Source organism: Lipotes vexillifer, unplaced genomic scaffold (assembly GCF_000442215.2).
Source record: "Lipotes vexillifer unplaced genomic scaffold, Lipotes_vexillifer_v1.1 scaffold196, whole genome shotgun sequence".
NCBI lineage: Eukaryota > Metazoa > Chordata > Mammalia > Artiodactyla > Lipotidae > Lipotes > Lipotes vexillifer.
The window spans coordinates 1,804,347-1,814,656 of NW_006775077.1; positions in this window are offsets into that span (position 1 = coordinate 1,804,347).

A 10,310-nucleotide genomic window follows, 5' to 3' on the forward strand; every position below is an offset into this window, starting at 1 on the left:
TGGAGGGGACATAACAACATGACATCTTCTTGCTAAATGTTCCTTGGACAAAGCTTATTCCCTGACTGACTTTTCTTCCTGACCCAGACAGGCTGGGATGACTTACACGGAAGGGAAACTCAGGGCCACCTATGTCTCCTTGGGAGCCTGTCTCAGAAGCAACCCCAGAGTCCAGCCATTTCCCTTGTCCTGGGCCTGTTCCCTCTCTGCTGTCCAGTGCCATAACATGTCCCAGGTTGGAGACCCTGATCCTAGATTCAATTTCTATTCTAGGCAGGCCTTCCACTCACCCCATCCTCCATGCCCCCTACATCCACCTCAGAGACTTGGAGAAGGGCTCAGGGACCATTATTCCTATTGCAGCTCCTTCAAGCCTGCCTGAGACCCTTCCCGAAAATAGAATTAAGGGGTGCAGGTCTCAATGAGTGATGACTAGAAAATAGTGAGATGCCGTAAAATTAAATATTTAAGAGTGTAAATTGGGTGCAGAAGAAACATCAGGTCTATTTGGATTTTCAGAGGTCAAAAATTAGAAGATGGAACCATCCTCTCCGGTCACATCTTAGAGGGAGAAGTCCTTTGAATAAAAATAGGAAACGTCTTTATGCATCTCATAGTGTAGTGAATGTGAGGAACCTCACACCCACCACTTCCTTCACCAAGTGCTTAGCAAGGGCTGGCCGTGTGCCAGGTGCTTTGCTATGAAAAGGGATATATTTGTGAAGAAAGGAAGCAGAACCTGCCCTTGCAGACCTTATATTCTTTAAATGATTACATGTTATATATTATTGGAAGCCAGGAGGCCAGGAATGTGTTTTATCCAATGTTTGTTTTGCTCACTGTTTTGAAATTGTTACTTTTTATTTATTTATTTATTTATCTTTCGGCCAATATGAACATAGTACAGGGTCCCCTGTAAAGACAACTTTAAAAATTCTCACACATTACTATATATAAAATAAATAACTAATAAGGACCTACTGCGTAGCACAGAGAACTCTACTCAATGCTCTGTAACGACCTATATGGGAAAAGAATCTAAAAAAGAGTGGATATAGGTATATGCATAACTGATTCATTTTGCTATACAGCAGAAAGCAACACAACATTGTAAATCAACTATACTCCAATAAAAATAATAATAATAATAATAAATACTCAAGTGTATCCTTCAAAGGCCCAAATTATAATAACCATCCCCCCCCAAAAAAATATATTTAATGTTTACTTTGTTTGGCTACTTGGCCAAGACCAGTAGGTTAAAGACTTACCCTTGGGGATAAACATCTCCATAGTAAACACATCAGACAGAGGCCGACCTCAAAATCTGATCAGATCGTGAGCACGGAAATCTGGATTCAACTCTCAGCTTGGGGGAGCTCCTTTAGATCTCTGGGCTTTCCTTATCCGTAAAACGTCCTTGTGCCAGTGCTGCCTGCAGTACTGACTGGCTGGGCGGGGCCCACAGGTGATGTGCACAGAGGAAAAGCAGTCAGCGCTGGCTGGCACTTTGCGCGCAAGCTTGCTCCATAACCGCGCTCCAGGAACCATCCACAATGATGCCTGCAACAAAAAAATTATAGTGCAAGTTTTTAAATATCTTTAAAATGTTAACACATACATATTGTATGTACGTTGGTGTGTCTATATATCATGTTCTGTATAATGATAATGTCAAGTTTAAAGGATATCTAGACTTGATGCCTTTCTCCGAGGCTGTTTGGGTCTGGGTGATGTTTTTAAGCTGGAGTAGCAGCTAGCAGATATTTTTTTAAATGTACTGATATAATGTTCAAAACCTGATCACAGCCTTCTGATATCCAGCTGTCCATCAGGGAACAAGGATCTCCACAGCTGGCAGCGTATGTGCAGCCCCAAGGGGGCTCGCAGACAATATTTAGGAAGCCTTCAGAGGCCCACTTCCCTGAACCCTTCTTCTAGGGCAGAGCTGGAATTCAACACGGGGCCCTGGGGCTGGCAACATACGCCATCTGCCCCTCTGTTGCTCAGAAAGTGAATTATTTGAAATCGCTCTCCTCTTTACCAATAATTTTCTTTTAATTATTTGCTTTTCTCACCTTGGCAGGAACAATCTGGTCCTTTTCTATTTCCTGCTAATATTATTTTGTCATATTTGGGTAAAGTAGTTATAGTCCTGCGTTTAGAGCTCCCAAAACTACCCGGGAATATTCCATCTCAGAACAATTTCCACTGAATTTTTGTGAAGATTTGTTTTCTCTGGATCTCTGCCCTCCCCCGCCCCAAACACACATTCACATTGATTTCAATTTGGCAGGAGCTAGATATCGGCATTTTGGAATGATGAATGAATTATAAAACCTACTTTTTGACCAAAGCCTAAAATAAAGGCAAAATTATCTAAAAGTATCTCTTTTGCACCATGAAAATTATCTGAAAGTGTCTCTTTACACCACGAACTAAAGCATAAACATTTGAATCCATCTGTGTCGCATTCTGTTCTAAATGACACTGTTCCATTGATTAAAAGAAAAAATATTCTTTAAACTTTATTGACGTCATTTTTTTCTTTCTTTCACCAATATTCAAATTATGAAATGCGATATATCTAAAAGAGTGATTGTTAAATAAGTTAAGAATTGGGGACACAAGAGATATTTAGGGATCATTAAGATCATTCATTATTAAGATACCAGTAGGGTGTCCCCATCAGAAGAATGCCACCAAGTCACCACCATTGTCTGTTCCCTTTATGTATGTGAAATTGTCATTATGTCCAATCTGAATATATGTCTATGGGGGGAGAACTGACCAAGTTTCTCTGTACAGCTCTTTACTGAAATCCTTGGGCTGATCATTCAAGTGGCCCTCCATGGTCCTAAATATTCGTGTTGAAACCAGCACCGACACGGAGCGTGATGTAGGTCATAACTCTGTGCCTGTGTGCATCCTGCCCTGTGGATTTCTCCCGTTTGCCTTATGAAAACTAGGGGATGCGTCCATGGGAGATGAGAAGCTGGCCCGTAGCAGGCAGCTCCAGATTTCCACACGGAATCCACTATTTAATGTAGGTGTTCTTAACGGCTGCTTAATTAGTAAACTCAGACAATCATGCTCGACTCTGGGGTCCCTCAGTGAGAATCCCACTGTACCAGTAAAGTTGCATCTGGCTTGCTACTGCCTGCGCGGCACCCCGTCACCTTCCCAGCTTTGGGTTATTGAGTCTTAGTGAGGGTTTTTATCTGTTTATCAGTGTGCTTTTCAATCCCAAACTCCCCACATCTATTGCAGGTTTGTTTTTCCCCCAACCTTCCCCGGGCATTCAAGTCCAAGAGCCCTCGCCCTTGCCCTTGCCCAGGCCACTGTTCTTCTGCAAGTCCCCCTCCACCCAGGTCATCTATCATTCACACTGACTTCGACACGAGCTCTGACACACTCGGTAGGTAGGCAAGGCGCTGGGGAAGCAACACAGCTGCTCTGCTGTCTTCAGGGACTCACACTTCACCTGCTCCAAGTGCTCTGTTGTCACTGGCTTAAAAGGCCAGACAGCTAGAATGTCCGGATAAACTCTTATCTGCTCACGACCAGCATGGCCTAAAGCCAGCAACAAATCCCATGTGTTTTCAGGAGAGGTCGCAAGGATTTCTAGGATTTGGCTCTTCCAAGAGCTTAGAAAATTCTTTCACCTTCTCTTTATGTTTTAGAATTGGAAAAAACAATCTCACTTCAACAATAGAGAGAGAATGTAACTCACACCTAGAACCCGAAGTGTACCACATGTAGTGTCATTTACAAATCAGTCACACTACAAGGCAAACATTTGCTCTGAGTTATGTTGATGTTGAGGGCTTATCTGCTCCACAGACTGGTAAACTAGTCACCATTAAATGAAGCAAGACTTCTACTTGTTTCCCTTTGCTAAAAGCATTGGTACCTCTGCTGAAGTCTAAAGCATGACGTCAGGAAGGCCTAATGTGATGTTTGATCTCTTTCACTTGAAAGGATACTCTGCCACACCACTAAACCTTCGAGGTGTTCAGTGTTAGATTTTCCCGGGCCTCACTTGAGCGCTGACCTTCTGACATGTTTCATGAGGTCTTAAGAACCTTTTCCTTGCCTAAAATATAGAGAGGAAACGTGCTCTGCCTCTCTCCTCCACCCCCGCTCACATCTGGTGCTTTACTCATTTCCTTAATTTGATTATATTGCTTTTGCCCTTTTTTTTTCTGGCTGGTGAATGCTGAGTGACAATTCCAGAATGTTGGCCGTGGTGTCCAAATCTCTCAGCCCTTACAACCATCCTAGGCAAACGCGTGATTTCCTCCCGTGGGTCTGCGGTGTACGGACCTTGCGTTTCAACAGCTCATTCAACCAGATGGAATTCCCATGTCCTGCAGCAGGAAGTGTCTGCTATGCCCGTTACCCCGTTCCCGATGGCAGCCCAGATAAACCAGAGTCATAGCCTTCTTTCCTCTTTGTGTCTGAGCTGGAGGGCAAACTTCGGGATTTGATACAAATTCCTTAAAATGTCAGTCTTGAAATCATGATGAAGCATCAGAGATTCCTCACCACAAACATGTGAAACCTCCCTTACCAGAGATGATCAGTTTTTAGGAAGGCTGCCCTCATTCCGTGCACGTACTTTTTTAGGTACTTGGTATGAACGAGGTCTGTGTTCTCGTTTCTCCCCATTCTGCAGCTAAGGAAACTGAGGCAGAAGAGGTTAACCAACCCAGAGTCTGGTGCAAAAGTTTACACTTTTAAAGGCCTCACCAGCAGGTCAAAAAGCACTAAGGTTGGTGCAAAATACACGTTCTTCCAGCTCCCTCCTACAGGCTGAAAATTTAGCAGCGTTTTATTACTGCATTTCTCTAATCATCGTGAGTTTCAACTGTGAGTTGAAAACTCCTGACGACCTGACTGTGGGCTGAATTTCCGCTCGATTTAGGAACACTGAACAATGATTGCATTTCCGCTTCCTAGACTCTATTTTGTTTTAACCCATTTAGGTGGACTGTGTAATTAGACAATAAACTAGATTTCTTTGAAGACGCAATTCATTGGCAATTTTGACCCAATTTAGAATATATACACTAAATTAAAAATGAAATCAGAGTGGAAAGTTCTTCAAAATAAATGAATATTGGGGAAAAACAAGTAGCCTTTAAATAGTCAAAGACTGTAAATAGTATTTTTTTAATCTAAATACCCGTCCAATACCCGTCCACAATAACATCTGTTAAATTGAGGCCAATAGGGTTGACCACTCTCCTGGGTCTTTGTGAAGAACAGTCAATAAAAATGTCTTATTTAGAATTCTTCATATAGTTGTATCCCTTTACACAACATCTCCAAATTTTTAAGCTGCTAATAATGTTCCAAAAATAAACCTTCCATCAGTTCAAGCTAGCACCTTTGTCTGAGAAAAAAAATAATAAATGCATTGCCGACAAGCAGTTAAAAAATCAAAACTACAGCAAGCTCAGGAAGCATCTCTATAGGGAGTCTTTGCAAATGGTAACATAAGTCCCCATGCAAATCCACTTCTGTCAGCTGTGTCACAGATGCCAAAAAAAGCAGGCACAATAAATATAGAGTATATAGATATAAAACGGCAATGATGTCACACTGGAAGATTTATAAGCTTCTCCTTGCTTAGAATGTGGACAATACAAAAGCCTTTAAACAATTCTATCTTCTTACAGGGTCGTGGGACATCACAAAAGCAAATATTTTTTGTTTGTGCTGGTGATGGGTTAAAAAAAAAATCTTTTTTCAAAAAAGCAACCACAGTTTGTGTTATCTGTAACATGGTATTCAAAGACTGAGTTTTCAAAAGAGAAAAGTGGATATCAGAGTTGCCATCTGGCAGATTCCCCATCGAAGTCACCCCGGAATCCTGGGTGTTTGTCACATTACATCACTCGGCATCTGGGGTGCCATTCTCTGGACCCTGCCTCTGAACTTGGACCCAGAGATGTGGCGATGGCCTTCCCGAGCCTTGGGGCGTCTATCTCTCTGTCTCTGGTACCACGTCTCCTAATCACCAGCTACCAGCATCCCTCTCCCACCACTTCCCCAGGCCCAGCGAACACTCATTCCCTTCGTTGTGCTGAGCCTCTGCTCAGCAAACTGCTGTCCTCGACAGGGTCTCTGTGCCACCCCGTCTTGGACGTCCCGTGCAGCGGGCATGCCGACCGCCCTCAGATCCCTCCTTTTTGGGAGACACATCCCGCAGCCTTGTCTCCAGGGGAGGGAGTGAAAGAAACGCTGGTCCCTCATGAACATCTATTGAAACTGATGGATCTAATGCCTGGCATCTGCCAAGCTGTCATTCAAGCCAGGGGGGATTTGGACGGAGACAAGGCAAGCATTGTGAAAAAGACTTTGTGATCTAGTTTATGGAGCTTGCCTTGAACTCCTAGGTACAGTGAGGGCAGGAAACCTTGTTTCCTGCGAAAACCACTTCGTGTCAATGGGAAAATGCACTCTATAAGGAACGAGGGAATATTCTCCCTTGATTTGTGCCTGAAACATGGAGAGTGAGGGGGAAATATCCCAGCTGTCTACTGCATTGTGTGAACATATACATGCATTTAAATTACTTATAGCATTACTTACAGATGTAATTGTGAAATATGTTCTTTTTGCATTCAGAATGAGGGACTGAACAGATGGTGAACGCTCAGTTTAAAGCAATATGTCCATTAAAATAACCCGTACTGTTGGTGTTTAGTGTAACAATAGCAGTGAGTTCATTATGGCAGGATCTTGCTGCAATTGCTCGCACGGGGAGGAAAGGTGGTCAGGAGATGTTCAGCCTCCTGGGTGGTGCCCATCCCATCCCGAGACAGGGCCCCTCCACCGCCGCCCGGCCACCAGCCGTGGGTTTTCAGAGTCAAACTCCAATTGTTTTGCTCAGTCTTTTGCTTCCAAATAGGAAAATCAATAAACAGCTGACTTTTCCCAATGCCTTGCTTCTGGGTTATTTTTTTCTCCACTCTCCAGATGTTCTGAAATGTGTAGCTCCAGATGCATCACCTCCAACAGGATAATCCCACCCGCTTCGTGAGTCATTTTCTCTCCTAATGAGCCGGGGTCAGATGTGTGGGCTAACGGTGCATCCGAGAGGTCAACTCTGTTCTTGGGGCTCAGCAAGGACCACCAGGAAACCAGGTATCCGACAGAGGGGCTGGGGGAGTTAACTAACTTAGTTGTGGGTGAACGGACCCCACCCTGACAAAATGCTGCCTCTCATCTGCTCTCATGCACTGCTCGTTACGTGAGTTTTCTTTTCAAGAAAAGGAAAAGACATACCCTCAAGCCCTCCCGCTCACCCCACCATGATTTCCATTTTGGCAACGATGCCAGTGGCTCAAATGCTCGGGAAACCCATTCATAAACAAGACAGAAAAGCACTAAATTTTCTCTGAAAGCCCAGACTAGGGAAGACAGTGGGAGAATTTTATGGTGCAACCTTGGATAGATCCGCTGAATATACTGAGTCAGTCTCTCCACTGTTAAAAGAAAAAGTACTGGCTATTGTACCTCTCTCCTGGGCAGGAGATTGATCACATGCGTTTCCTGTGCAGGGGCTGAGCTGCAAACTTCACGCCAGCAACACACAGAGAAGCCGAGGGTGGAAAGCTTGCCGAGGAGGGAGCAGCGCATGGCCTGAGATCGTGTCGTGTGGATCTTAGAGGTGAACTGAGGGGGTTTCAGCAGTAACGGCAACTGGCCCGTGGAAGGTGGGCAGGAAGACAGAATGGCCAGGGAAGCGGGGGGCTTATGAGCCAGTTTTGCTGGAATACCGAAGGACGGGGACACGCTGAAGAATACTGGGGACAGAGGGAGCAGAGCCGGGGAAAACCAGTCACCTTCTGAGATGAGTGTTACTGTCCGTGCACCAGAGGCTCCGGAAGGCGATGAGTGTCTTTCCTTCGCAGGGGAGCAGGGATTTGCACCCAAATCTCTCTGATTCAAGCATCTGTGTGCTTTTCACTGCATCACATTACTTCCTCGTGGCTGCAGCAGGAAAGGAGAGAAGCGAGAGAGAAACAATGGGGTCGGTTTTCATGGAGGACAGAGGACAAGAGACAGACCCCTCTGAGGGCCCATCTTGTGTGTCAGTTGGGATAAAAGAGGTAGAGATGGGGGAGCGGCCGGTGGGATTTGCGTCATTCGTGGTCCTCAGCTGCAGCTCTTTGCTAGCATCATCTGTGAAGGATGCTCATGGACAGACACCCACTGAGTCAGAACTTCCTGTGTGTCCTGCTTCCTGAAAAGTATCACAGACGATTCTATCGTGGGTGGGAGGGGCTTGTGGGCAGGAAGGCCGGGGTCTGAGTCCTGCACAGGAATGCATGCCTGATGCCCGTCCCAGCCACCCCTCAACTGGGAGACCACTGGCCGCCCAGCTCACACCACACAGCATCCCCCCAGCCTGCCCAGTCCAGGGCCGCCTCATCCTCACGCCTTCTCTAGCTCTAGACTCAGCACTGGTCCGAGAGCCTGCATGCATTTTCACACCCACGTGTTCTCGCCGAGTCTCTCCTCCCAGAGTCCCCCCAGATGAGCCATCTCTCATCCTCCAAGGCCACGCTTCCAAGTCACATCCTCTCTTCACCACCTTACACCACTCACCACTGTAACGACGATCGCTCCGTCGTTCCCTCATTTGCTGTGGCAGCGAACCCGTATTTAATGTTCGCTGTGCACGGCCACCCCTGCAGGGCGTGTACAGAGTGCCGATGCCTGGTTGAGCTCCTCGAACTGCTAATGCACCAGGCGGGTGCTTCCTCAGCACCCCGGGTGAGACTGATGCACGGGGTCCAAGGACCAGATGCTAAGAACACCGCAGAGCTGCACTCAGCACAGCCTCCCATGGGCCCAGCCCTGAGTGTCACTCTACGGAATTCCAGCCCCTGGAAGACAGTGGCGAGGACTCCTTCACCTTTAAGAAGCAGGGCCCTGCTGGTGCCCTACTGACACATAGTAGGGGCTGGGGAACGTTTGGTGAATAAATAATAAGTAAGATTGGCACAGATGGTCCAGTGTTAAGTACCAGAGGCAAAGGGGAAATAAAAGAAATAAGCTGGTAACACCTGCCAAGATAAATAAGTGAAAGGAAGTCACCCGGGGCCGGAAAAGGAGAGGAAACAGTGAGGCAGGGATTCTGAGATGTGAGGAGAAAATAGAGACTGTAGACTGAAAAAAACAGAATTAAACAAAAGCAGCATGGAGGTGGCCGAGCACGGGGCGTCGCCATAAAATAACAGGTGAGATTCAAGGAGGCTCAACTCTAAAAGAAATTACTTTCTCTGAAGTCCTCAAAGGGACAAAGCAAGGAACAGGGACAACTAAAAAAGCACAGGCAAAACCAACTAATGGCAGGTCTGATAGGCTGAATTTTGTCCCCCTGCCAAATCCGTATCTAGAAGCCCTAACTTTCAGGACCTCAGAGTGTGCGTTTGGAGAGATGGTCTTGAAAGAGGTAATCAAGGTCAAATGAGGTCATACAGGTGGACCCTAATCCAGTCTGAATATGTTCTTATAAGAAGAGGAGATTAGGGCATGGACGCACAGAGAGGAGAGACCATGTGGGGACACAGGGGGAGACAGCTGCCTGCAACCCTAGGAGAGGGACGTCAGAAGAAACTACCCACTGACACCTTGATCTTGGCCTCCTGGCCTCCAGAAATGTGAGGAAACACGTTTCTGTTGTTCAAGCCGCCCAGTCTGTGATGCTTTGTTACAGCAGCTCTGGGAAACTAAAGCAGCAGGTGAGGCCAGAAAAGGAAGTGGATGTGTCCATGGAAACGGAAGCTTTGCATCAAAGGGAGTAGGCTGACCATAAGGGCATCTGAGGGACAGACAGGCAGGTGGGACGAGGTGGTCAGAACCCTCTCCCCTGGCAGGTGGCCCCGTCCCATGGCCGACATGTGCAGCCCTTTCCCGGTCCATCCACTTCCTCCACGCGGGGGCCATCACACCTGCTAGTGACTCAACAGCATTTACTGACCCCTCTCCAAGGGCCAGGGAAATAAGGACCCTCTTCAGGCTCCCAGCCTGAGGGGCAGACAGGCGAATGAACAGGCAGAAACAGAAGAGTCAGATGAGGGTTGGCTGCCCAGCTGGGGAGGTGGGATGGTGCACAGCTGATGTCTGGCTGCATTTTGAGGGATAAGTGGGAATTTGAGAAGAAAGGGAGTGGCATTCCAGGTAAAGGAGGTGAGAACCAGGGAACCCCAGACCATTGTGAGGGATGGGAGACCCACTGAGCCCTGTTTGCTCATGGGGCACGCACTCTAGCAAGGGGTGGGGGGGGGGGG